Below are 25,561 nucleotides of genomic sequence, written 5' to 3'. Positions count from 1 at the left end.
CTTTTTTGTCCCACTCACTCCTTACCACAACGTACGATGGGCTCTGTTATCACCCCCGTGTCACACAGATCGGGACAAGGAGGTGCAGGGAGCTGCAGTGACTTGCCCAAGGCCCCTCAGTGGGGAAGGGTCAGAGACAGGATCTAGCTCCAGGCCAGTTTGAATCTGATTGAAGAAGGAGGCTGGATACAATTTTGCGAAATGTTTGTGGGGATCGAAGTTGGGATATTCACATCCCCGGCAAAGGGGAGCGCTCTTTGGAAAAATACCATGCTAAACTGCTGGGACGGAGCGCAAGACTCAAAGGGCTCGGCAACACTAGCTCAAATTGCTAGTGCGAGAAAATGGGGGGAATTTGGGGTTTGTCCTAAGACGGAAAGGAAGAGACAAGAAAGGAGCCAATGTGTGGAGGCTGGAGCGCTGCTTGGGTCAGGTAGCCAGGAGGTGGCTTCTGGGGCTTGGAGGCCAGAAAGGCTCGGGAGGTGCCTTACTGCCAGCCAGTGCCAGGCTCAGTGCCTCCCCGTGGTGTCCTGTCCGCAGGGACCCCCTTCTAGCCTCACAAGTGTGCAGCGTGAAGGGGGGTATGTGTGAGCATGTGTGTGCATGGAGAAGGGGATGAGGGCAAGGACCGAGGAGTATGTGGGGAAGAGCAGGAGGCGGGAGACAGAGGTGACCCACTGGAGGTTTCGGGGCAAACCTCTAGTCACAATTAGCAAAAACAATGCAAAAGAACGAACAGTTTGGAAAGTGAAAAAACACTCTCTTTGCGGACTCTCCCAGAATTTGTAGAATTTGTTTGTTTGTTTGTTTGAGAGAGAGAGAGAGAGAGTGCAGGGAAGGGGCAGAGAGAGAGAATTCCGAGCAGGCTCTGCGCTGTCAGTGCAGAGCCTGAGGCCAGGCTTGAACCCACGAACTGAGATCATGTCCTGAGCTGAAATCAACCGGCTGATACTCAACTGACCTATAGGCGCCCCTGTTGGTAGTGGAATTATACAGTCTCCACCATTTTGTGTCCTGCTTCCCCTTTTACCATTCTAGTTTAAGCATGTTCCAGCATCGCTGCACGGTCCTCAGGGTTATTCTCCCGTGGAACCAGCACAGATCTGGGTTGGGGCGGACTTGGGTTTCTAATCCTGGCTCCGCCGTTTACCCTCTTTACTCCAGCACCCCCCCCCCCCACCGTCTAGCTCCCCAAATTGCCTGGCCTGTCTCCAAACCCTCCCTTGGGCATACTCGGATCATCCTCTCTACCAGGATCCTCGGAAGCAATGGTTGGAAAGTGGTCAGCGAATGTTGGTAATTTTGTACTCATTGTTATTTCTGTCTGCAGAATGGGGCTAATACTCCCATCAAGCAAGGTCAGGTAAGAACTAGAAATAAAGCGCTCCATTGTGTGGTGCCTGGCCATCCATATGCCCTCCCTGGCGGCTCTGTCCACACACACACCCCTCCACCGCCACCACTCCTCCCAGGGCTTAAATTAAGCGGCTCAAGAGGAATGTACTCTTGTGGCGGGAATCTGAGGAAGCCCTGTTGACTTTGGCTTCGCCGAGCGCCCTAGGAGAGGAAACTTTCAGAACGACTACTTCCCTGAATTCCCAGTAGGGTGAGGCGCTGCCCTACGGCGCTCCCCACGCCTGGGTGCCAGCAAAGCCTCAGGACTCTGGCCCCAGGACGTGAACGCGGAGAAGCACAGCCTGGGAGCGACCCCGGGACAGTGACCCCCGGCACCCTATCGGTTGGTTAAGTAGGCACGCCCCCTTGATTGACAGGAGACGCCGCCAATGGTGCCCAGGGGAGGTCCTTTTGGGCTCCAGGGGGCGTGCCGCCTCCCGGCTCCCTGGTCCAATCCGAGGTGTGGAAGGGGCCGTGGGGCGGGGTCAGGCGCTCAGCAGCCAATGGGGCGAGCACGGCGGGCGCGTCGGGGGCGGTGCGCTCCTGGCCGGCGGCAGCGGCGGCAGCGGCGGCCGCGGCGGGGCAGGGCAGGGCTGGGCTGAGGAGCGCGGCCGGAGCCAGGGCGGGAGCCGGAGCCGGAGACGCCGTCGCGGCGGGAGCGGGGTGAGCGGCGAGTCGGGAGAAGAGCGGCGGCCGAGGTGAGGGGCGCGCCGCGACGGTTGGGGCGCCGCGGGCGGCCACGGGGGCGCCGGTGGGCGGCCGGGCCCGCGCTGCTCGCCCGGGGGGAAGCCTGTGCGGCCGCGCGGCCGGCGCGCGGACTTCCTGTCTCCGTGGGAGGGGGCGTGTTCGGGGGCGGCGGGCGCCGGAGCGCGAGCTGGAAGGTTCTCGGGTGGGGGTCGCTGGGGAGGGCAGCGCCGCGGCGGGGCCGGCGGGGTTGGAGGCTGCTGCCGAGGGGGCAGGTGGGCGCTCCGCAGACATTCGGGGAGGAGCGGCGGGCGCGCTCCGGGGAAGCCGCCCGGCCGAGGGGCGCGGAGGTTCAGTGGGGGACCCGTGGGGGGCGAGGGCGGCTGCGAGGGGAGGAGCGGGGTGGCTGGTAGGCGCCAGTTGGAGGGCAGGCGGGACACCGACGCGGATGAGCTTATTTGGGGGCCCTTTGAGGACTGCCCTCTATTTCCTTCCTTCCCACCCTCCCCGTGTCTCTCCTGGCTCCACGGGGGTGAGGGCGGCGAGGCCTTCCTGGCGAGCAGGTCCTGGGGCAGCGGGGACAGGCAGGAGAGGCTGGAGCTCTTGGCCCCCGTTCCACCCTCGGAGTTTTCCCAGACTGTCAGTGGTTCTTAGAAACGTGAACACGTTCTCTCTTCTGGGGTTTCCGAGCCTGCCCGGGCATCGGAATTGAAAAGGGGTCCCGGATTGGAGAGGTAGCAATTTCTGCCCCTTAATTTCAGTGGTTCATTGGGTTTTGGCTCCACTGGAGGCGGGGGAGTGGGGAGGGGGCGGGGGACTTTGCTTTTCGGATGGAGCTGGTCGGGAGGGCAAACTGTGCCGCCTCCTTGGGACCCACGCAGCTGCTGTCTTTGAGGATGCTGCCCTCCAGTTGGGTGCCCAGGGGAAGGTGTCCTTGGAGGTGGGGTGTGTGTAACCGTTCCCGGGTCTTCCCTCCTCTACTGCAACTGTCCTGTGTTTTTGTGGTTGAGGAGGGTAGGCTGCCCAGAATCTCCACGGCTACTCATTACACTGTTTACCAAACACTCCCTGGCTGTGCTGATGAAAATCAAGAGAACAGCTAAAAGAATTCAAACCTGAGTTGCTGACGGTGAGCTCATAGCTTCCTTCCCTCCTCTGCAGTTTTAGGCTGAAGTTCTGTTTTAACCCTCCTGGGATTGCCAGGTTGGAGCCCAGGGCAAGGAAACCAACCAGGTGGGCGCTGGTGAATGCCAGCCCTCCCGTTCTTGCCCCCAAATGTTCTTATCGCACTTCATTCACAAGCCTGCTTGAAGCCTCCACGTACAGGCTTTGAATAGGAGCCAGGACAACTGGGGTTTCTCTTGATTCATGTGGGAAACTCATCTGCGTGCATCTAAACTTTCTTCTGGAGCTCGACATTCTCCTTGGTGAGGTTATGCTACTTGAGATACGAGGCTACCACATCAAAAACTTTTCTGTGGTGTGTGATTTTCTTTTGACAATTGTCTTCAGGCTTTAAAGAAGCTGGCTGTTGGGCCGGTGATATTGATTACTCGGGAAAGTAACATAACAGGGAAGAGCAGAAGGGTGATTCGGTCTGTACTCTTTATTCAGGTTTCGGAGAGGAATTAAAAACTCCTTTGAACGGAAGTGGCACGTTCAGCTCATGGTGTTTGGGAGTTGGAACTTTATTACTTTCAGTCACAGGTGTATGAGAGGTTGTAATATTTAAATTACCTAAAAGTATGCATCTGTGAAAAAGTGTGTGGGTTCCCGGCACCGCCTGCTGCTGGGAGATAAGGTTGTCTTTCCCTTGTCCTTGATGCCCGATCCAGATCTCTGATAGCCAGGCCATTTCTGGGGTGGGAGCTGAGGGGCATTTGTCCTTTTCATTTTCTTCTCTATATTCACTTGAAAATTGCGTTGACCGACTTAAGGACACGATGCTCAGGCTTCCTGCTAATGACCGGGTCATCAGTTGATTCTGGGATGTTAAGAAATATCAAAAAGATTCCACAGACGCCTTAATTAATAGTAATGGTGCCTTGCGTTTAGAGATGGGGCACCTGTTACCCAGTGCTCTTAGGCCACACTCAGTGGAACCTCCGCGCTGACTCGTGCCTGCCTTATCTGCCATCAGATTGTCATGGTCGCTGTACGGAGGCCTCCCCGTAGATTATGGGGGTAATGACCACATTCATGTGAGCCGTGGTGCTGGCTCAGTTTTTTTCCAATTAGATTGTTTGGAACTGCAGTTGGCGTACCTGAAGGCAGGGTGGCAGGGCCTCAGTTATGAAGTCAGTGTGCATTCCGCAGGTAGAGACCGACCTTTACGGCCCTGGCGGTGATCCTTCACAAATCTGAAAGTATCTTGGTGCCTGAAACCTGACTCCTGATGGGTCCCAGTGGTGGTCCCTGGGGCGGCTGTGTAGGAATTCCTTCAGACGTTTGGTATTGCGATGATTATGTTCTGTCTGCTGACTGCAGACAGTCTTAAAAGAATTCTCCAAGTATACTCAGAGGTATTCTGTGCCATGCAGTGTTCTTGATGTGTGTGTAGTTCCAAAGGTAACTCTTTAAAGAACAGCGGCCATCTGGGAGCACACACGTTGGTAGTTTGATTAAAAACACACATAAAACAACAACAGAGATGTCCTTTCTTTAGTTATGTGTTGGCTTCCGTTTATTCCCAGAATAACAATTTATTCATTCTGCACGTTAATCTGTTTGCTTAATAGAACACCATGTATTTTTTAAATTCCTAGAATAAAATATTTTTATTTTTAATTTTTATTTATTTTTATTTAATTTTATATTTAAAATATAAAATGTTATTTATTTTATATTATTTTTATTTTAGAGAGAGCATGAGCAGGGGAGAGGGGCGGAGAGGGGCAGAGAAAGAGAGAGAGAGAGAATCTTAAGAAAGCTCCACACTTATTGTGGAGCCCAACATGGGGCTGGATCCCATGACCCTGGGTTCATGACCTGAGCTGATAGCAAGAGTCAGAGTCTCAACTGACTGAGCCACCTAGGAGCCCCTGTTTTGTTCTGTTTTTTTAAAGATTTTTTTTTTTTTTAAGTAATCTCTACACCCAGCGTGGGACTCAAACTCACAACCCTGAGGGCAAGAATCACACGCTCCACCGACTGAGCCAGCCAGTTGCCCCCAAATCTTTAGTTTTTAGTTGAGATATATTGGACATATGTTTATGTGTTTCTCTAAAAAAATTTTTTTTAATGTTTATTATGGAGAGACAGAGACAGAGCATGAGCACGGGAGGGGCAGAGAGAGGGGGAGACACAGAATCTGAAGCAGGCTCCAGGCTCTAAGCTGTCAGCACAGAGTCTGATGTGGGGCTCAAACTCACAGACTCTGAGATCATGACTTGAGCTGTAGTTGGACACTTAGGCGACTGAGCCACCCAGGCGCCCCTCAGGTTTTATATTTGTAAGGTGAAGGCCTGAGAGGTTCTTCACCTTTTGAGAATTTAATAAAAACTGGGCACTCCTTCCCAGAAAGCACATAGCTTCAGAGGGCTGGGCCAGATTGAGGTCTCTGGGATCACCCCATCTCTAACCCCCTTCACTGCTGATACTCTGTAATCCTATTTTCTCGGTCATCTTTGAGCTAATAATAACAATGACTTGTATTTATAGAGGACACATTCCAAAGCATTTTCACCTCTCTCTCTTTTTTTTTTTTTTTTGGGGGGGGGTCCTTAAAATGTTTCTGACTGGTTTGGGCGGTGATGGATAGTCCTTTTCATGATGAAGAGAGGAGTATGGGGGCTGGCTATTCCTTTGGTAGGATCACACAGCCAGAGGCTTGTCCTGGGACCAGAACTGGGGCACCTGGTTGCCAGCTTGGGGTTTTTCCATTAGGTTTTGCTTCCTTGGTGGTTGTCATTACCAGTTATGTTTGGCAGTGTAAATATCCCAGGATGTGTCACTTACAGAGGAAACTATTTGCTCATCTGCTGAAAGGGCTGTTTTTTTTTTTTTTTTTTTTTTTTTTGTCGGAATTTGGATCACTGAACACCTTTCTGCCTGACTGTCAAAAGGATTATTTTGTTTTTGTTATGTTTTTCTTGTCATATTTTTCATAGGGACACGTTTGTAGGACTTAGGTGTTTTGAGCAGACTCGTTTAATGTTTATTGATTAAAGGGTACATTGAAATGATTACCTCTCAGTTGCTTAGCACTTGAAAAACGTGTGAAGTCAATGTTAAGTCAGAACTCCAAATGTTTGACTTGTCCATCCAAATATGTACTTCAGATGAGATGTCCCCTGCAGCCTGTGAGGCCCCTCCCTGGGCCCAGAGCTCCTGGGTGGGTTTGAGGGTTGGGTGTGGATTGTGCCAATGACCATGACTTTCCAACAGTGGCTTCTTGTGGCCTTCTGGCCAGAGTCTGAATATTTTAGGGACTGATTTTTTTCAGTTTATTAACAGAGCACAGAGTCTCAGCTCATGTATGCAAAAGAACACTGAATTTTAAAGACTCACGGATGTTAGGTGGTTTATTACTGATGGAGAGAATCATCACAGTGAAGATGTTTTGAATACTCAGATGGAGGTGTAGGATGGCATACAGTAGGTATCCCCTCAAATGTGGTGTGAGTATATGCGTGTGGTCCTGTGTTCTTGTTAGGTTGCATCTGAGACTATTATTCATCGTCCAGAGGTGGAAGAAGGTATTTGTTCGTTATTTGTTCATTTCACCATGCACTTCTTTGGGAAACCTACAAGGGCGAGGCAGATATGCACCTTCTCCCTGACACTGAACAGAAAGCCTCATGCCATGTGTCGGCTTCCTTAAATGAATCGCTCCCCAGAGAGAGGAATTGGTGGAGGCTACAGGCAGCAGTGAATTCTGAGCATTAAGCAGTTGGAAGTCCCCAGAAGTAGCAGCCTGGTCAGGAAATGAGGCTGTCGGAGGGCAAGGCCCATGACGAGGCCCCAGGCTGCCCGCCCCCTTGCAGGGATGGTGTCTAGTTAAACGTGACCTGTCATAATGGCTCCTTCATTAGCTCTGCTGGTATTTACAAGCCCTTCCTCTGACCAGGAAGCTTGCATCTGTAGGCTGGCGCTTCTCTTCCAGTGGCCTGCTCTCTGTGATTTAAATATCGTTAAGAGTGGTTGTCAGCTCCATTAGACTGCCATGTCCAAGTGCCTGCTTTTTATTTTAATTTCACTCCCTGGGGCCGAGAGCGTTTGGAGAGATGTTTGTGGGTGTGGGGAAGTGGACAAGGGGGGGGTCGAAGCTGGGGGCATCCTGGCTCCTGAGTGTCCAGTGTGCCTGGCTCCGCCCACAGCTCTGGGATCCCAAGATGAAGGTGACTGTCACACTCTGCAGAGGCAGCTCAGTCAAGGAGGCTGACCTGGAAGCAATCACGTTTCACCAGGACAGTAGCAGATAGGAGCATGTACAAAGTAGAGGGGACAGAGGTGGGAGGGTCTGACTGCCCTCAGAACACTGCAGAGAGCTGACCTTCAGGGAAGTGACTTTGGAGGGGTTTTCCAGATCCACAGGTGCTTTCCAGGGGACGATGCCTGGAAGGAGAATCCCAGTCGGGGAGGCACGGTGCTGTCGAGAATGTGGGAGTGTGAGTGGCTTGGGGTGAGAGGAGCCTCTTCAGGTGGAGGGAGGGAAGGCTGGGTGGGCAGGCTTCAGGTTGTGTAACCTGCCCGGCACGCTGGCTCGGGTTTTGGACCTCTTCCTGGAGGACGGCAGTTCAGTGGGGAACTGTTTCCGGGCAGCAGACACAGCAGGTTGAAGCTCTGCACAGAAAGGAAACGTCAGTTGAGAAGTCTGGGATGCAGATGGGGACGGGTGGTTAGGTAGCTCATTTTCACCAAGGTCACCGCTGTCCCCTGGAGGCTCAGGGATTACCATCCAGGTTTCTAGGAAGCGGTGGCCGCACTCTCTAACGACAGGGGCTTCCAGAGTGGGATTGGCAACCGTCTTGCCTCAGTCTCTTTGCTTATCGTGTTGCTTGCAGTTTTGGTTGGTAATGCAGTGGCTGCCTGGGTTCTGCCTTTTCCCTGTGGTTTTTGCTCACCAATCCATGCAGTCAGGAGGTAACTTTCACCTCTGGTTCCTGCAGGAAGGTCGTATTGCACTAAGCTATAGGAGGTAACACGGTTTCAGAGTCGCACAGTCCCGGTTTGAGTTCAGCTCTACCCCTAGGTAACCGTGTGGCCTTCCTTGGCCACATGCTTCAACATCTTCAGAACTGGGCCGCTGACGGCCCCCTCCTCACATGACCTAGGGAGGGCAGTGTGGCCCCGAGAGCTCAGCACCTGTGCCAGCTCCATGGTGCGGGCTCAGTAACTTTGGTCGAGCTCAGAGTCCAAGGTCTACTTAAGTGAATTCGCTGAGTAAGCAAGTGTGCCTATAAAATGCCTAATTTGATGTTATGTTATCCAATTGTATTGCAGATCCTCCTACAATGTTTTCCTTTCCCCAGTGAAAGTCTATTTGGTATATTGGACCTTTCCTTGGTGACCCGGGTCATAGGGTCATGTCGGGTTGTCGATGGGGGCAGGGCCTCTGGCCATGCATGGAGTGCCGCCCGCGCTGGCACTTGCAGGGCCTGGCTCCTGTCTCCTTGCCGCCTGTCTGCTTCTGTCTGAATCTGCCCTTCCTATTGGGGCGCAGGCCGGAGGGCGGTCCAACCTCTCCCGAAGCCTTGCTCCTTCTGGGAGGGCGATTCTGTGCCTGAGTTGAATGTTCTAGGTGGTGGAGAGCCTGAGTCTGAGATGACGGGCCGATGCTGTGATTTAGTGACTCTCAGATTCGAAGGCGCATGTGTGAGGGTGATGATGGCTGTCACCGAGGTGACGAAAAATACCACGACTTGAGAAAGCCAGTTGTGAAGGTACACGGACACTTGTCCCATGGGGAAAGTATTAGACTACGTGCAGCGATGGTAGTTAGGGCTGTAGAATTATGGGCGGTTTCTCCTTGTGTCCCAAACTGCACCATTACCCTTCTGCTTTTAGAATTAGTATTTGTGCAGGAGCTTGATTTTATAATGACAATATATAAAAAACAGCCTGGTTGTGCAGGCATCTGCAGTTTACCAGAACTTTCCTAGAGCTCTCGTTTTGTTTCCAGAGCAGCCTTATTGGTTGGCCTCACTCTTCATTGTTTGGAGGAGGAAAAGAGGGAGGCCTGGGGGGCTGGTGGTTTGGCTGAGGCCAGCCGGCCAGGACCCCGACCGGGCCTCCACCCTGAGCCGGGCTTCCCTGGGAGCCTCGGTGTGGGGCCTGTGCTGGGGCCTGCAGGCGGCCTTCACAGAACGGACTGCGTCCAGTGTTGTGACGTTTCCTATTCAACCGAATGAAATTTTATTATAAAGCGGTGCCTAAACCATGCTTTGTGAACATTCTCGTATTTGAAACTACAATTTGTGTTCCGTTGTGCCCAATTATGTTGTCGCCAACCGAGCGTGCCAAGTCTGTGAGTTGTGGTCTTCAAGAGGAACCACAGAGCTGGCCGTGCCCCCCGCACGGACCTCCAGGCCCGCTATTAGTGGGTTTTTATAGCTGACTGGTTGTTGGAGGCTGGAGCTGGCCTGCCTGGGTGCCGTTTAGCTTGGATGTGACGGTGTTTCAATCCAGGGAGCAGTTGGGACAGACGTCCGGTGCCAGTAAACGCATCCTCAGCTCAGGAGTCTGGGCAGGTACCAGCGAGGAGGCCCGCCACAGTGGGGGGGTCGGTCGAGGGTGGAGGCCACCACCTGGGACAGGCCTCTGGGTTCTGGGGTTCCTGAGGGACCGTACAAGAAGCTTTGCATGCCTGCTCCCTTGATTCTTGCCACGAGAGAGCGTTAAGTCCACTTCCACGTAAGTAAATCAGAGTTCTGAGAGATGAAGTGACCTTCACAGGGTCACCGTCAGAGCTGACCCTCAGCTTGACTCTGAAGCCGCACTCTTCTCACTCATCTGCTGCCTTGAATTGACCTAGATTCTGGGTCAGTCACTCTCCTATGAAAATAAGCGTTACATGCTAGTCCTCTTTCCCCACCTCTCAGAAACAGAAAAGAGGTGAGTCATGTGGTCTTTTGTTTTAAGATAGGATCTATGCCTGCCACTAACTTGGGTAAGATAATCTGGAAGTTTGTAATTTATATAGCAGGGAGATAAGGGCAGGAAAGGGAGAGGCTTTTCAGTAGCTCAGCTGCTAGGTGTGTGGTCATGGCCTGTCCATCATCCACCTGTCCGCTGCCACTGTCCAGCTCCTGACTGGTGTGTGTGTATGGGGGGGGGGGGGGGGACAGCATGCCTGGGGATTCCAGAGCTCCCGGCTTAGGCGTACCCTTGCCTCACCTCCTACTGGCTGTATTTTGAAAAGTGTCATATGTTGTTTAAAAACAGCGAGTTGAGGAGAAATTACATTTCTGTAAAGCACTCGTTTTGCACTATGTAAAATTGTGAAAGATATTCACATTTTGTTGCCATTGTGATATCAAATGAAGATCCGTTGTCAAGGTAAATTAGAGCAGATGTTTGTTTGTATGCTGGTGATAATCGTTAAAAGGCTTATACCAACCCCATTCTTGTCTTTTTCTTTTAAATATTGAAGGTGCAGAGGTTTTTCTTTTTTTTTTTTTTTAATGTTCATTTATTTATTTTGAGAGAGAGAGAGCGTGCACTAGCAGGGAAAGGGCAGAGAGGGAGGGAGAGAAAGAATCTTGTGCTGGTGGCACAGAGCCTGACGTGGGGCTCGAACTCTTGAACTGCGAGATCATGACCTGAGCCGAAAGCAAGTGTCAGACGCTTAACTGTCTGAACCACCCAGGCGTCCCAGAAAATAGAGTTTTCTGAATAAAGAACTCTTTCTGTGTTTTACCTTCCGCATGCATAAGGGTTTTCAGTTTATCTTAAGAGTAGTTGCCACCTGCTAGCTGCCTGCTTTGTTTCAGGCTTCAGGGGAGGCCAGGGAGGTGCATTGCCTCTGTCCGACCTCTGATGTCACCAGTCTGAATGCAAGGACACTGCAGGAGTGAGACCGTGTGCCTAGTCCAAGGTCATTCAGGTTGTAAACAGGGTTGTAAATGGCAGGCACCAACCGCATGTGCCTTTTTCATTAATCTTCGCTGGTAGGAATGCATTATTCAGATCCACTGAAATATTTTATCTGATATTTTCCAGGGTTTTACCATTGTCTTTAACGAGACCTTTAATGATTTTGTAATCTTGTGAATGTAATGAGATTAAACCATTTCCTCAATGCTGGCCATTTTAGGTAATTTCCAACTTTTTTGGCTATTGTAGATGAATTTGTCATTTACAGTTTCATTTTTCTTTCTCCATTTGTGTGTTCAGTTCCTGGGAATAAATTCTCAGAAATAGAAGTCCCAGATTAAAGGGTATGAACGTCTTAGAGGTTTTGAAAGCCTTCTCTGTTGCTTGTGGGTTTGTTTTCCTGATACTTATGGGTGAAAGTGTCGAGGGATTCTCTCTCTTTAAGATGCCTTGGCCTCTGGAACTTGCAAGGATCTGTGAGATTAAGAAACTTTCGAGAGGTTTTCTCAAATGAGTCACGTTTCCTTTCTAGGTTTCTGGCTATCGTTTTACTCGAATTAGCAGGAAACAGTCTTTGAAAAAGGCTTTGCTACTTTATCAATCACCCGAGCTAACGTTCTACGTCCCCAAGGTTGTAAATGTTTGTGGCTGCATTCCTCCGTCAGTACTGTGGTCCTGCCGCTCTGGGCCACCACATCTCTTCGTTCTCTGACAGTGTGCATATCGGGAAGGGTCCTGCTGTGCCAGGTCGTCCCCGCCAGTGTCACTGGGATGTCAGGACAGCCTGGGAATCAAGTGATCCTGCAGGTTTTGCCTTGTGTACCTTCTAGAGGCAGCTCTCAGAGATGTTCCTGGCCCTGTGAATGGTTAGAGTCCAACATCTCAGAGAACATACTGGGAGGTTTATAGTGTCGTGCTTGCTCTCCTTGTTTTTTGTTTTTTTTTTTTTCTGTTTGGAAGTTGTTGTGTCCTTCACTGTCCCTCACCGTGTCCCTTCCCCGAGGGATGGCTGGCTTTTTCATCTTCCACAGTCCCTTAGGTATCCTCCCTCAGACTGAGTGGAGTCCTGTTTTCCTGGTGGCTCGTTTTCCAGGGTCTGCAAAAGACCTGCTTATCAGGGACTAGGAGGGGCTCTGGTGGGGAGCGGTGCTGGGCCTCAGGGCCTCGATCTCCCCCTCCTGGAGCCCCTCCCTTGGATTCCTGCTGTGCCTCCTTCATGGCCTCCCATCTCTGGGGTGGGCAGGGCCTGCTTCCCCTTGAGTCCTCTGTCCTCCCCAGGACAAAAACTCTTTTCTTAGTTCTTCTTATCCTGGCTAAGAAAGGCTGACGTCCACAACAGAACAGAATGAGAGACATTAGTATGAGCTAAGGTGGAAGTAAGAGGAAATCATCGCAAACACCACAGAAGCGTAAGGAGAGTGTTGTCTCCCAGGCACCAGTGGGTCCTCACTGCCAACACTGCAGGGCTGGCTTCTCTGGGTCCGCTCAGCTGGGTGCCACCTCCATTCCTGCTTCCCCTCCCCACTCATGTGTATTCTGTCAATTTTGTTTTCATTTAATTTTCATTTAATTTTTTTAAATTTTATTTTATTTTATCTTTAATGTTTATTTGTGTTTGAGAGATGGAGCACGAACAGGGGAGGGGCAGAGAGAGGGGAGACACAGAATGCGAAGCAGGCTCCAGGCTCCGAGTTGTCAGCACAGAGCCCGACGCGGGGCTCGAACTCAGGAACTATGAGATCACGAGCTGAGCCGAAGCTGGACGCTTAACCGACTGAGCCACCCAGACGCCCCAATCAACCCCAGTTTTAGAGTCATGCTTTGCTCTGTGCTTAGCAGTCTGTGTTTGTATCACAAGTATGGAAACTGTACTTTGCCCTGCTTTCCACAGATGCCTAAACGGGCCTAGGTTAGCTGTTGCCGAGGCAACTTGCCAAGCCTTTGGTTGTGTGTGTGGCAGAGGCTTTGGCAGGGGCCGGAAGGCTCAGGCATCCTTGCAGCTTCTCAGCCTAGCTGGATGGTAACTACCAAGCCCCAGAGGCTCACGCTCTTAGCTTCCCCTTGTCTTTTCCACGCTTCCTGTTTTATTTCCCGAGAAATGTCTGCTCAGCTGCCGTGACCTGGCTGGGTGGCGTGGCGTGAGGGCTACTGAGTCTCAGGACAGGCCCTCTGATACCTGACCTTGAGGCATGATTCCTTAGCAGCCTTTGAGCCACGCTTTTTTCTGGGTTCAGCAGGGTGCACAGTGGTGGCCCACCAAGTTTCTTCTGCTTCTTAGACCTGGGGCTGGGCCTTACCTGAGAGTCCCACGGAAACAGGGCCTCGCGGTGGGGCGAGAGGGGTAGACCTGGCCACGAGTGAGTCATGGGGAAAAAGTTAACGTCTCTTTTTTTTTTTTTTTTAATTTTTTTTTTTTCAACGTTTATTTATTTTTGGGACAGAGAGAGACAGAGCATGAACGGGGGAGGGGCAGAGAGAGAGGGAGACACAGAATCGGAAACAGGCTCCAGGCTCTGAGCCATCAGCCCAGAGCCCGACGCGGGGCTCGAACTCACGGACCGCGAGATCGTGACCTGGCTGAAGTCGGACGCTTAACCGACTGCGCCACCCAGGCGCCCCAGTTAACGTCTCTTTTTATGAAAAGTGAATGAGGTGGTTGGTATAATAAATTCCAGACTTGTTTCTGTTATTTTCTCTTTAATGCTGCTTTTATTTCCTTTTGGATTTCTCTCTTCTTGCTCTTACAGGTGGGTGTGAAGTTGCCTGATTTGGGGGGAAAGGCTGTTTTATCACCTCCCTTTAAAGCTCAAGACCAGTCATGTGACCCTCCTTGAAGGTTTTGTGTGTGTGTGTGTGTGTGTGTGTGTGTGTGTGTGTGTGTGTGTGTGTTCGTCTCCAGAATTGTTGTTTTAGACCTGTGCTTTTTGGTCTCTAACCTCCAGCAGGAATGTGTAGTTTACGAAGTTCAGAAATGGTTGAGACCAGGGGCTCCTGGGTGGCTCAGTCAGTTCAGCGTTTGTCTCTGGCTCAGGTCATGATCTCGCCATTCGTGAGTTTGAGCCCTGCATTGGGCTCTGTGCTGATAGTACAGAGCCAGCTTTGGATCCTCTGTCTCCCTGTCTCTCTGCCTCTCCCCTGCTCGTGCTCTCTCGCTCAAAAATAAGTAAAAATTAAAAAAAAAAAAAAAAGAAATAGTTGAGAATCATGTGCCCTCTAACTTATAGGCAGGGTGAGGGGACCCCTTTAAATTCCTGCCTTGGGGCGCCTGGGTGGCGCAGTCGGTTAAGCGTCCGACTTCAGCTCAGGTCACGATCTCGCGGTCCGTGAGTTCGAGCCCCGCGTCGGGCTCTGGGCTGATAGCTCAGAGCCTGGAGCCTGTTTCTGATTCTGTGTCTCCCTCTCTCTCTGCCCCTCCCCTGTTCATGCTCTCTCTGTGTCTCAAAAATAAACGTTAAAAAAAAAAATTAAAAAAAAATAAATTCCTGCCTTACAAAAACTTAATGTTAGCAGCATGATTGGAAGAGGTGGAGGCCCACTCCTGAGAGATGAACTCTGTCAGCCCTGGGTGCTGGGTGGGGGGAGGCGGCTTTCCCTTCCGGGGTGGAGGTGGCACGTTGCCCCTGTTCAGAGTCTGCAGAGCCCTGCTCTCAAGTCCTGCCGCCGTCTCCTCACCCTCCTCACCGGGGACCCGGGTTGCCTTCCCCTGTAGGAGGGCCCCTCTCTGAGCAGTGGGACGGGGACGAGACTGCTGAGTTCTGGTCGCGGGCCAGCGCCGTTTCCTCCGCTTCAGATGTATGCAGTTGAAGGGACAGGCTCACAGATCTGCCTTAAAGCCCTCTAGCGCATTGGTGGTCCCCACAGGGACGCTGGCTCCCCAGGAGGTGAGGGTGTGGCCCCAGAGGGATTGCGCACTCAGAGCTGTGCCCACCAGGCGTAGTTTGTACACAGGGTTTTCGCTGGCTTTCGACTTTCTTGTTGCGAAGTACATTCCAGAATCCGAACTGCAGATGTAAAGGCTGGGGCCTGCCCACGGCAGAGCCGAAGACTGCATGGTGGCCAGCCCTTGAGAAGCCTTCTCTTTTCTGGGTAAGTTCCCCTCTGGTTGATTTTGCTCTGTGAACTTTGCTGCCTTACTAACATAACCTTGGTCATTAGTGTTCTGAGATGTGGGTGGAACTCAGCGGTATATCCTGACTTGGATTTAGTTCTGAGCTCTCTTTCGGAATTTCATGACAACAGACTCCCCCACCCCGCCAAGAGGTTGCAAGCGTTTTTGCGCGCAATTCCGGGGAGTTCATAAATCCTCATTTGATTATTCAACAATATTTGAATGTCCGTCTCTTGCCAGGCCTGATTCCTAGCACTGGGGTTACAGCAGGAACACAGTAGACCAAGACCTTACATTCTGGTGGGGGACGACTAATCAGGGGACTAGGGATGCTTAGACAACGCATGCCCTAGTGTGGAGGGAAGGCCAGCCTCGGGGCTGGAGGGTCCAGGCCTCATCCCGCCTGCTTAAGGCTTGGCTCCTTCCAGCCTTCACTTTCCTAAACTGTTTTTGTTTGTTTTTTTTTTTTTTTAACTTCATCATTATCATAATGATACTTAAAAATTTAATATTTATGGAGGCTTCTTTGTGGCAGGTGCCCTACTTTGCCATGCGTGATTACACTTATCCTTATGACAACTTTGTTTTGCAGGTGGGAAGCTGGGCTTAGGTTAAGTGACAGGCCTCGTAGCTCGGCCGGCCGTGCAGTGTGTGTGTTTGATCGGTGATCGGCTTGGGGTTGTGGAATTCAGCAAGCTAGGCCCGAGGGCATCATCAGAAAGGCCACTGGAAAATGAAGTCTGGCCCTTTTGCCCGGGACATCTCCGTTCTCTGATTGCTTCCTTCAGCGCTGAGTCAGAAATGTCTTCTTTGCCTGACTGTCCCGTCAAGTGGTCTTGTTCCAGGATGGAAACGTGGGTTTCAGGCCCCCGTATGGTAGGCATTATAGACACTTAATGCTGCCGTGTATACGTGTCTATGCCTTTAGCAAAATGGCATGATCTCATCGCCAGTCCCAGACAGTTGCCTCGTGAATGGCATTTGAAATGCACGTTGTTCACTGCTTGGCTTAAAGGAGGAGGAGATTTATATGCACAACAGATTTTCCACATCAGAGAGTCGTTTTCTTGTTTTTTAACTTCTGAGGCACTGCCCAGAGGACACAGGGACTTCCTGAAAAGTTGCTTCTAAAAAGTTCCTCTCTTCTCTGGAGGGTGGGATGAGGTAGCATTTGCGATCTCGACTGGGCCCCTGACATAACAGAATCGTTACTCTGGAAGTCGCAGGCCGCCGTCCTCTTGGCATCCGTAGCTGCTGGTTCTTTAAATATTTACATTTAATAACTTCATAGTCTGCTTCCTTCTAAGGCTTGCCACGACTTCGTGCCAAACACAGAGCAGCACCTTTAGAGTTATTTTGAAACGTGACTGAGTGCCAGGGTTAAGTTTCTCTGCGGCCAGCTCATACCGTGGAGGGTCGGGTTCTGCTCGGGGCTAAGTCAGCGTTGCAGCGTCCGGGCGCTTTTCCTGTCGTTGGGTCCCGAGCAGTCCCGAGGCTGGGAGGGGCAAGTCATCGCTTCGTGCGCTCAGAGAGAGCGGGGAGGCGTTCTAAAGCGTTTCCAGTCGCAAGGGGGGAGGCGGAGTGGGGGGAGGCCAGATTCAAAGTCCAATGAGATGGGGATCTGGGGATCGGGGAAGCGGTGGCGGTGGGGGGCGACAAGAGAAATCTGTAGGGTTTCTGAGGCGGGGAGGCAGTTCTGTGGCTTCTTGCCCTGGCTGGGAGGCTGTGGCTCCGGGGGGGTGGGGGTGGGGGGGGGCGCGTGTTCAGGGGCCGCAGCGCACCCACACACCTTTCATCCACACTTCAGTGTATATCAGACTGGGCCCAGGGGACTCCTGCCTGGGGCCCTCTTCCAACGCGACTCTCCCCACAGGGTGAGGAATCTGAAAGGCCAGGGGCCGTGCCTACCCGGAACCCGTGTCTCTCCTTGCAGACCAGGCGCGGGGACAGAGACCCTGGAATTCTCCCCAGCCCACTGGTAAGAGCCGTGTGGGCCTCTTCCCCCGCCGCGTCCTACTGAGGGCGGACCGTGCCTCGGTGGACACGCACCTCAGGCTGAGAGGCGACCGGATGGCGGGTGCGTCCGGGTAGCATCTGTGTGGTCGGGGCTCGGGCGTGCAGGCCGGCGTGTTCTCGCGAGTGCACGTGGGGGTCGTGTGGTGCGGGGAACTGCTCCGGATTCCTTGTGTGTTTGGTTTCTTGAAATAACAAAGTCCCTGCTCGGGGGACTTGAGTGTGCTGGACCCTGCCGTCCTTGCTGCTCGTGGCACCCTGCAGGGCTGGGAGGTGTCCCTCCCTGCTTGACAGCTGGGGTTCGGGGAGGTGGGCCCCAGAGCAGGCCTGGCCTCTTCTCAGCTGTTCTGACCACTAGAGCAGCCGCACACGATGAGATCACTGGCCGGGCCCCGTTTTATCTGAAGTCTCCTTCTGGGGTTTGGCTAATTGAGATCTTCGGGATCTTGTTAGCATTCTGGCACGGTATCAGAAGATTCCGGTTTAGATCGTGGCCTTCTTTTATTTCCGCTTCAGCTCAGTGGACTTCAGCCTGGAAGATTCCCAGTGAACAGTTTTAATGTTGACAGGTGAGACTTTTCCTTGCAGCAAAATAGAGACACACCGGCTTTGGGGTAAATAGCTCTTCCAGAAACAAGGCATTTCACTTCTTCAGCAGCCAAGCAGCACTCCAGGAACCTTTTGGGGAACATACTTCTTGTGTCTTCTTGTCCCCTGGAAGGGGAGGTCACAGTGTCTTGGCTCACTGCCGCAGCCACAGTGTCCCACAGTACACGCGACCTTCCACGGGGCTGTTGGGACCGGGGTGGGGGTGGGGTGGGGGGCTGCCCCTCCAGGAGTAACTGCCAAGTTGGACGTGAAGACGAGCCTGGGAGCTGCCTGAGGATTGTGGAGCCTCCAGCGGTGTCCCCAGCCCAGTGGGTCACAAAAGCTGGTCTGAAATGGTACTGTCACTAGTGTGAGAAAAAAGACTGTGTTCTTTTTGTATATTAAGATTAGCAATGACCTTTTCTTGGGAGCGGCTTTCTTTTGGTATAAAATTGTAGCCATTCTATATTTTAGCTTTTTTTTTTTTAAATTTTTTTAACATTTATTATTGAGAGACAGAGCATGAGCAGGAGAGGGGCAGAGAGAGAGGGAGACACAGAATCCGAAGCAGGATCCAGGCTCCAAGCTGTCAGCACAGAGCCCGATGCGGGGCTTGAATCCATGAACTGCGAGATCATGACGTGAGCTGAAGTTGGACGCTTAACCAACTGAGCCACTCAGGCGCCCTTATATTTTAGCTTTAAAATGCCCTTTCTTTTCAGGGGCGCCTGGGTGGCTCAGTCGGTTAAGCATCTGACTTGATTTTGGCTCAGGTCCTGTTCTTACAGTTTGTGAGTTCAAGCCCCACGTAGGGCTCTGTACTGACAGTGTGGAACCTGTTTTGGATTCTCTCTCTCCCACTTTCTTTCTGCTCCTCCCTGGCTTCCTCTCTCACAAATAAATAAATAAACTTAATAAATAAATAAAATTGTCCTTTCTTTTCTTTTTTTTTATTAAAAAATTTTTTTTTCACGTTTATTTCTGAGACAGAGAGAGACAGAGCATGAGTGGGGGAGGGGCAGAAGAGAGGGAGACACAGAATCCGAAGCAGGCTCCAGGCTCCTAGCTGTCAGCACAGAGCCCGATGCAGGGCTTGAACTCACAAACCGTGAGATCATGACCTGAGCCAAAGTCAGTAGCTCAACTGACTGAGCCAGCCAGGTGCCCCTGTCCTTTCTTTTCATGTTTGTGAAAAGAACTGGTAGTTTTTTAATTTTTTTTTATTAATTTTTGAGAGAAGGAGAGAGAGAGAGAGAGAGAAAGAGAGAGAGAGAGAGAGAGAGAGAGAATGCATGGGGGAGGGACAGAGATAGAGGGAGACACAGAATCTGAGGCAAACTCTAGGCTCTGAGCTGTCAGCACAGAGCCTGATGCAGGTCTCAAGCTTGTGAACCATGAGATCATTGCCTGAGCTGAAGTCAGACCCTTAACCAACTGAGCCACCCAGGCACCCCACAAGCTGGTAGTTTTTAGAGTATTCTTACTTGACGAAAGGTAAGCAGCTTTATGTTATTACCCTCCCAAATTTTAATGTTTTAAATTTTAAGTCAGCTCCATGCCCAACATGGGACTTGAACTCATGACCCTGAGATCAAGAGTTACATGTTCTACCCACAGGGCCATCCAGGTGCCCTTCCTTCACCCATATTTTAAATAGTTTTATTGAGTATAATCAACAGGCAATAAGATGTGCATATTTAAAGGTTACACTGTGATAAATTTTGCCATGTGAATACACCCATTAAACCATCACCATAATCAAGATAATGAACATATATATCCTTCACCCCCAGAAGTATTCCTGAGCCACCTTAGTCCTTTCCTACTCCCTACTCCCCGGCAACTGCGGGTCTGCTTTCTGCCCTTGTATGCTAGTTTGTATTTTCTAGAATTTTACAGAAACGGAATCATACGGTATGTAGTTTTTAAGTCTGGTTTCTTTGAGCAGAATTATTTTGACATTTGTACATGTAGCGTCTATCACTTTTCGTTCTTTTCTGTCGAGCGTTTGGTGATGCCGCGGTTTGTTAATCATTTGCCTGTTGACGGACATTTCAGCTGTTTGTGGTTTGAGGCTGTTGCAGACAGAGCTGCCGTGAACATTTGTGTACAGGTCTTTGTCCAGAAGCTTTCATTTCTCTTGGGTAAATACTAGAGCAGAATGGCTGGATGGTATGGTAATGTTTGTTCAACCTTTTAAGACACTGCCAAGCTGTTTTCTTTTTTCTTTTTAAACATTTTAAAGTTTATTTATTTATTTTGAGAGAGAGCGAGCAAGCTGGGGAGGGGCAGAGAGAGAGAGAGAAAGAGAATCCCAAGCAGGCTCTACACCATCAGCACATCTCACAGTATGGGGCTTGAACTCACTGTGAGATCATGACCTGAGCCAAAACCAAGAGTCGGACCCTTAACCGATTGAGCCATCCAGGCGCCAAGCTGTTTTCGGTTTCTAAGGTGCCGCACCGTGTTATGCTTGCCCCATAGTGTGTGAGAGTTGTAGTGCCTGCATGTCCTTGCCAACATTTAGTATGGTCGGTCTTTAACTTTTGCCATTCTGGTAGGTCTGTAGTGGTGGCTCCCTGTGGTTTTAATTTGCTTTTCTCTAATGACTAATGATGGTGAGCATCTTTTCATGTGCTTCTTTGCTATCTGTATATCTTTCTTGAAGTATCTATTCAAACCATTTGTCCATTCTAAAAAGTTCACTTATTTTTTTTTTTATTTTTAATTTTTTAAAAAATTTCTTCAACGTTTATTCAGTTTTGAAAGACAGAGAGTGTGAGCGGGGGAGGGGGCAGAGAGACAGGGGAAACACAGAATCTGAAGCAGGCTCCGGGCTCTGAGCTGTCAGCGCAGAGCCTGACGCGGGGCTCGAACTTGCAAACCGTGAGCTTAAGTCAGCCGCTTAACCAACTGAACCACCCAGGTGCCCCAAAAGTTCATTTATTTTTTAAATTATTTTTTACGTGTTTTTTTTTTAAGCGAGATAGAGCGTGTGCACATGTGCATGTATATGCACTTGTGCAAGGGGGGGGAGGGGCAGAGGGAGGGAGAGAATCTTAAGCAGGCTTCACACGCAGTGCAAAGCCCAACACAGGGCTTGAGCTCAATAACCGTGAGATCAAGACCTGAGCTGAAATCAAGAGTTGTGTGTTTAACCAGCTGAGCCACCCAGGTGCCCCTGTAGCTTGTCTTTTCATTCTCTTGCCAGTGTCCTTTGGAGAGAAGTTGAAACAATTTGATCAGATCTGTTCTACAGTTTGTATTTTTTAGGTTGGTATCATAGCTAGAATTTTTGTGTAATCCAGGGTCACAAGTGTTTTCTTATATTTTCTTGTAGAAGTTTTATAGTTTCAGGGTTTATATTTCAGGTCTGTGATCCATGTAGAGTCATTTTTTGTGCCTATGGGATGAGGTATGAATTGCTGTTTATATTCTCACATGTGGATGGATATCCATTTCAGCACTGTTTTGTGAAAAGTCCCTCGAATTTGGGGGGAAAATTTTCAGTTAGAAATCCCGAGGTCTGGGAATTGTGGTTCTAGGCACCCAGATCTCCTTCGTTTTATGACTGGTTACTGTTCTCATCAGCTTCACACAGCCTGGCTTTTTCTTCATTCCATTGGTGACTTAAGCCCTTGGCAGCAGAGGCCCTCTCCCTGGGTCAGGTGGGCTGGGAGAGGTGTTCTGGGCTCTCATGGGGTGTCTCCCTCCAGTCTGGGTCTTAAGAGCCCTGCTCACTGAGCTCTTAAGGACTTCCTGGTGGGCAGGTTCCGGGCAGTGTCTCATTTGTGGAGGTGACTGTGGAGGCCTGCTGGGTATGGAGAGGTGAGGGGACAGCAAGCCCACTGTGCCCGGACAGGTGAGTGGGGCCCAGGCTAGGCACATGGGAAGGGAAGCGGACCCATCCCCCATCTGTGTGGGCTGGCAACAGTGTGACCTGTCTCGGACTGAAGGCCCTCTTGGCCCAGCTTTAGAACCATGTGTGCGAGGTGTGGGGTGCTCTTTCTTTTCCCGTCAGTCCCAAAGGGGTCCGAACAGCCTCCGTCTTTGCATCCATATGCAGCGGCTTCGCAGGTGGCCGGAAAGGCTCATCTGCTTTTTCACCTGTGGGTACTTGATCTTAATTCGTGTGCTGCTCCCATCGCCATCACCAGCACCCAGCAGCAGTGGAGCTTTTCTTGTGCCCTGGGTCCTTTGTGTGCATCGCCCATTCAATCCTTACAGCGGCCCTCTGGGGTGGCCACAGCCCATTTTACAGATGAGGAAGGAGGCACAGAGCAGGTGACCGGATGGAAGAAGTCTTTGGCCATGCTTATCAGACATTATTGAATGTTGGAGGAGGGATCAGGTTTTAACATTTTTCATTAACTCTTTTGAACCACAACAGGAAGGGTGATTTACCTGGCTCTCTCTTCTGAGTCTTCCTTTCCTTATCAGCAGTGGGAGCAGTTGGGCTGTTTGACCAGATTATAATTCTTTAGTGGCTCCCTGTGGCCATCACAGTAAAGTCCAAACTTGTGATCTGGCCCTTGCATACCCCTTCAGCCTTATCTCTTGCCGTGCTGAACTTCGAGTGTTTCTCCCTTTCCACAGATCCTGTTATCTCTGCTGCAAACGCCCTTTCTTCCCATCATTTGCCCGCCGAACTCCTCCCCATCCTTTGAAACTCAGCACTACTTTTACACCCTTGTCCCAGTCCCGGCCCCGCAGAGTGCAAGTGCCCCGTGCGGTGCTGCTCGCACGTGGTGTGATTGCTGACCACCTGCTGGTCCTCTGCTGGGCTGGGAGCACAGTGAGGCGGAGGCAGGGGCTCCCTGTAATATCGGAGTCCCCAGGTGTTAGGTCTGTGCTGGCCAGTAATAATAGGCAGGTGGACATTTGTGGCATGAATGACTGTGGCGCGAGTAACATGCGGACCCTCAGTTCTCGGGGCTTGCCACATTAGGGGAAGCAGCGTTGACTGACTGCAGCATGTGGTGTATTTAAAAAGCATCATTCGGGGGCGCCTGGGTGGCGCAGTCGGTTAAGCGTCCGACTTCAGCCAGGTCACGATCTCGCGGTCCGTGAGTTCGAGCCCCGTGTCAGGCTCTGGGCTGATGGCTCAGAGCCTGGAGCCTGTTTCCGATTCTGTGTCTCCCTCTCTCTCTGCCCCTCCCCCGTTCATGCTCTGTCTCTCTCTGTCCCAAAAATAAAAAAAAAATAAAAAGCATCATTCGGTGATTTCTTTAAATCCTGAGCTGGGTTTACATAGGTCTTTTTTTTTTTTTCTCTTTGAGAATAAGTTTCCTATTGTGTTAAGAAATACACTATTTCTTTGACCATCTTTTAGATCACAGATTTCTCTGAACATTTTTTTCCCCAAATGTGTGTGATGGCATTATACTTTTTGATGGCAAGCTCAGTACATAATTTGAAGTTTTGAAAATGTTTCTTTGGAATGTTGGAGCCATCATGGATTAAGTGTAGTTTGGTGTGGGTGCCTGGGTGGCTCAGGTAAGCGCCTGACTTCGGCTCAGGTCATGATCTCGCGGTTCGTGGGTTCGAGCCCTGCATCAGGCTCTGTGCTGACAGCTCGGAGCCTAGAGCCTGCTTCAGATTCTGTGTCTCCCTCTCTCTGCCCCTCCCCCACTCATGCTCTGTCTCTCTTTTTCTCAAAAATAAGCAAATATTAAAAAAAGTTTTTTAAAGTAAGAAAGAGAAGGAAGTTTGACGAGAAACGTTAACTGTGTTTAGCACAGAGCTATTTAGGAAGGCTTTGCTGCATTATACTGCAGTCTGCATGCCGTGGCTGCATGGGTTTACTCCTGAGCTGCCGTGGTGCTGGGAGCAGTTAGACATCCGGCCAGTGGGCCCTGCGGCTGGACTCGTAGGGGTTGTTGAGATACAAACCTTTGAATGAAATTTTCAGTTCATTGCAGAACATGTTTTCCCTTTTAGGTTACTGGGAGGCAGGATTTAGCAATCTCACCTGTCTACTTTTCTACTGGGGAACGGGCAGTGGAGGGAGGTAAGGGAAATGGAAGGTTGAGTTGTATCTTTATGAAAATGAGTTCAAGTTTCATGTGGCCGTGGTCCACCCTTGCTCTTGGCACGTGCCTGACTTCTGGACATGGCACCAGTGAGGTGTGGAGCTGTCGGTCCTGAACTGAGAGTGGGTGGTCTTGAAGGACCGTGGTGGGTGGCCAGTGAGGTCCTCGAGGGGGGGCCGGCTGTATGTAGGGTTGGAGTCCTTCTCTGTGGAGAGCCAGCCGGTGGTATCCGTGGTCCAGCACGTGGCAGGTACTTCACGTATGTTCCATCCACCTCTCACTGTGGTGCTGCAAGGCTAACGCTGCCTCCTTTTTACGTGGGGAGGAGACAGAGAGGCTCAGGAAGGTAAAGGTATGTGTTCACAGTCACCTAGCCAGTAAGTGCACAGCCGGGTCTGTCTTGGGCTTTCACTTCTGCCGTGGGATTGGTTGATGTGCCACACTCTTGAGCTCCTTGGCGTAGACCCTTCTCCCAGTGTCCAGTGGGTCTGGGCCAGGCTGCAGAGAGCGGTGAGGGTAGCCTGAGATGTGAGCACGTGGCCTGTGCTCACACAGAGTTCCGCGCTGGGGTGTCGGGTGACGTGTGTCCTTTGTTCACCTGAACACGATGAAGTGCACGGCTCTGTCCTGGTCTGTGTGTTGGTGGGGCGGGGGGAGGGGTAGAGATGCAGACACTCCCCAACCATGGGAAATACCTTTTCTCATTAACCAAGTATCGGAGGGTGGTGGACTCTCTAGCTGTCAGAGTGGCGTGAGGGGAGAGTGCTGGGGGCCCAGCTGGTAAGTCATAAAGAGCGGCTTCCTGGAGGAAGGAGAGATGTCTGTGCCTCTGTGTATAATTTACATGGAGTGAAATCCACACAAGACGTTTGGTTCTCAGGGATTATTACATAGGCAGTAGGAATCAACAAAGTTTAATTTTTTTCACTTGAAATTAAAAAAAAATTAAGATATAAAGGACAGTATAACATTATGTTAATTTCAGGTATACAGTAGCAATTCGATGTTTGTATACTTTGCGAAGTGATCGCCACCGTTGGTCTAGGTAACATCCGTCACCGCACGGTTACAGATTTTTTGTTCCTTGTACTGAGAATGTTCAAGATCTGCTTTCTTGGCAACTTTCAGATGTACAACACAGTATTATCGAGTGTGGTCACCATGCTGTACATTAGGCATTGATTCCTGAGGACAGCAGCCTCGGGGATCCTCCTGTTCTCTCTCTCCTGGGATTAACAGGGGTCTCTAAGCAGAAGAGTAAGGTGAGCTCAGATCTGAGTTCCGGAAGGTTTTCTGGAATGGAGAGAAAAGGATAGAGCCGAGAGGCAGATGTTTGAGGCAGTGGCAACGGCCCCTTCTTAGGGTCTTTGCACATGTGGTGTCCACTCCCCGGACTGTCCTGTCTGTCTGGCTCCTTCGGGTCATAGCACCAAAGCCACCTCCTCAGCGGACCCTCCCTGGCCACTCCGTCTAATGTTGTCCCCATCCTGCGGTCTCAGCAGTACGTCTGAAGCCATTGTGTTCACACCTGGGTTTCTATGGATGTGACCTCCATCCTTTTGTTCGGCTGTCCCCGTCACATGAGCGGGGGCCCATCTGTCCCCTGTCCTCCCCTCTGAGGACAGTACGGGGCCCCTGCCAGGCCTCCATGAACATGTGGTGGGAACCGGTAGTTGAGGTGCAGGATCTGAGGTGCGGTGGGACC

The 25,561-nt window shown here is 51.0% G+C and overlaps 1 protein-coding gene across 1 annotated transcript in view; it reads left to right on the top strand.

Annotated features, from left to right (window-relative positions):
* Positions 1–1,968: 1,968 nt before the first annotated feature.
* Positions 1,969–25,561, top strand: part of PACSIN2 (protein kinase C and casein kinase substrate in neurons 2) — a 136,080-nt gene continuing 112,487 nt past the window's right edge. Inside the window, exon 1 of the mRNA XM_047065313.1 lies at positions 1,969–2,093. The gene's annotated coding sequence lies outside the window, so the exon portion shown is untranslated. The remainder of the gene's footprint in view (positions 2,094–25,561) is intronic.

Source organism: Lynx rufus, unplaced genomic scaffold (genome assembly GCF_022079265.1).
Source record: "Lynx rufus isolate CCGP_SWC_20201006 ecotype Redwood Valley unplaced genomic scaffold, mLynRuf1.p SCAF_7, whole genome shotgun sequence".
In the NCBI taxonomy this organism is placed as follows: Eukaryota; Metazoa; Chordata; class Mammalia; order Carnivora; family Felidae; genus Lynx; species Lynx rufus.
This window is presented reverse-complemented; position numbering and strand designations above follow the sequence as displayed.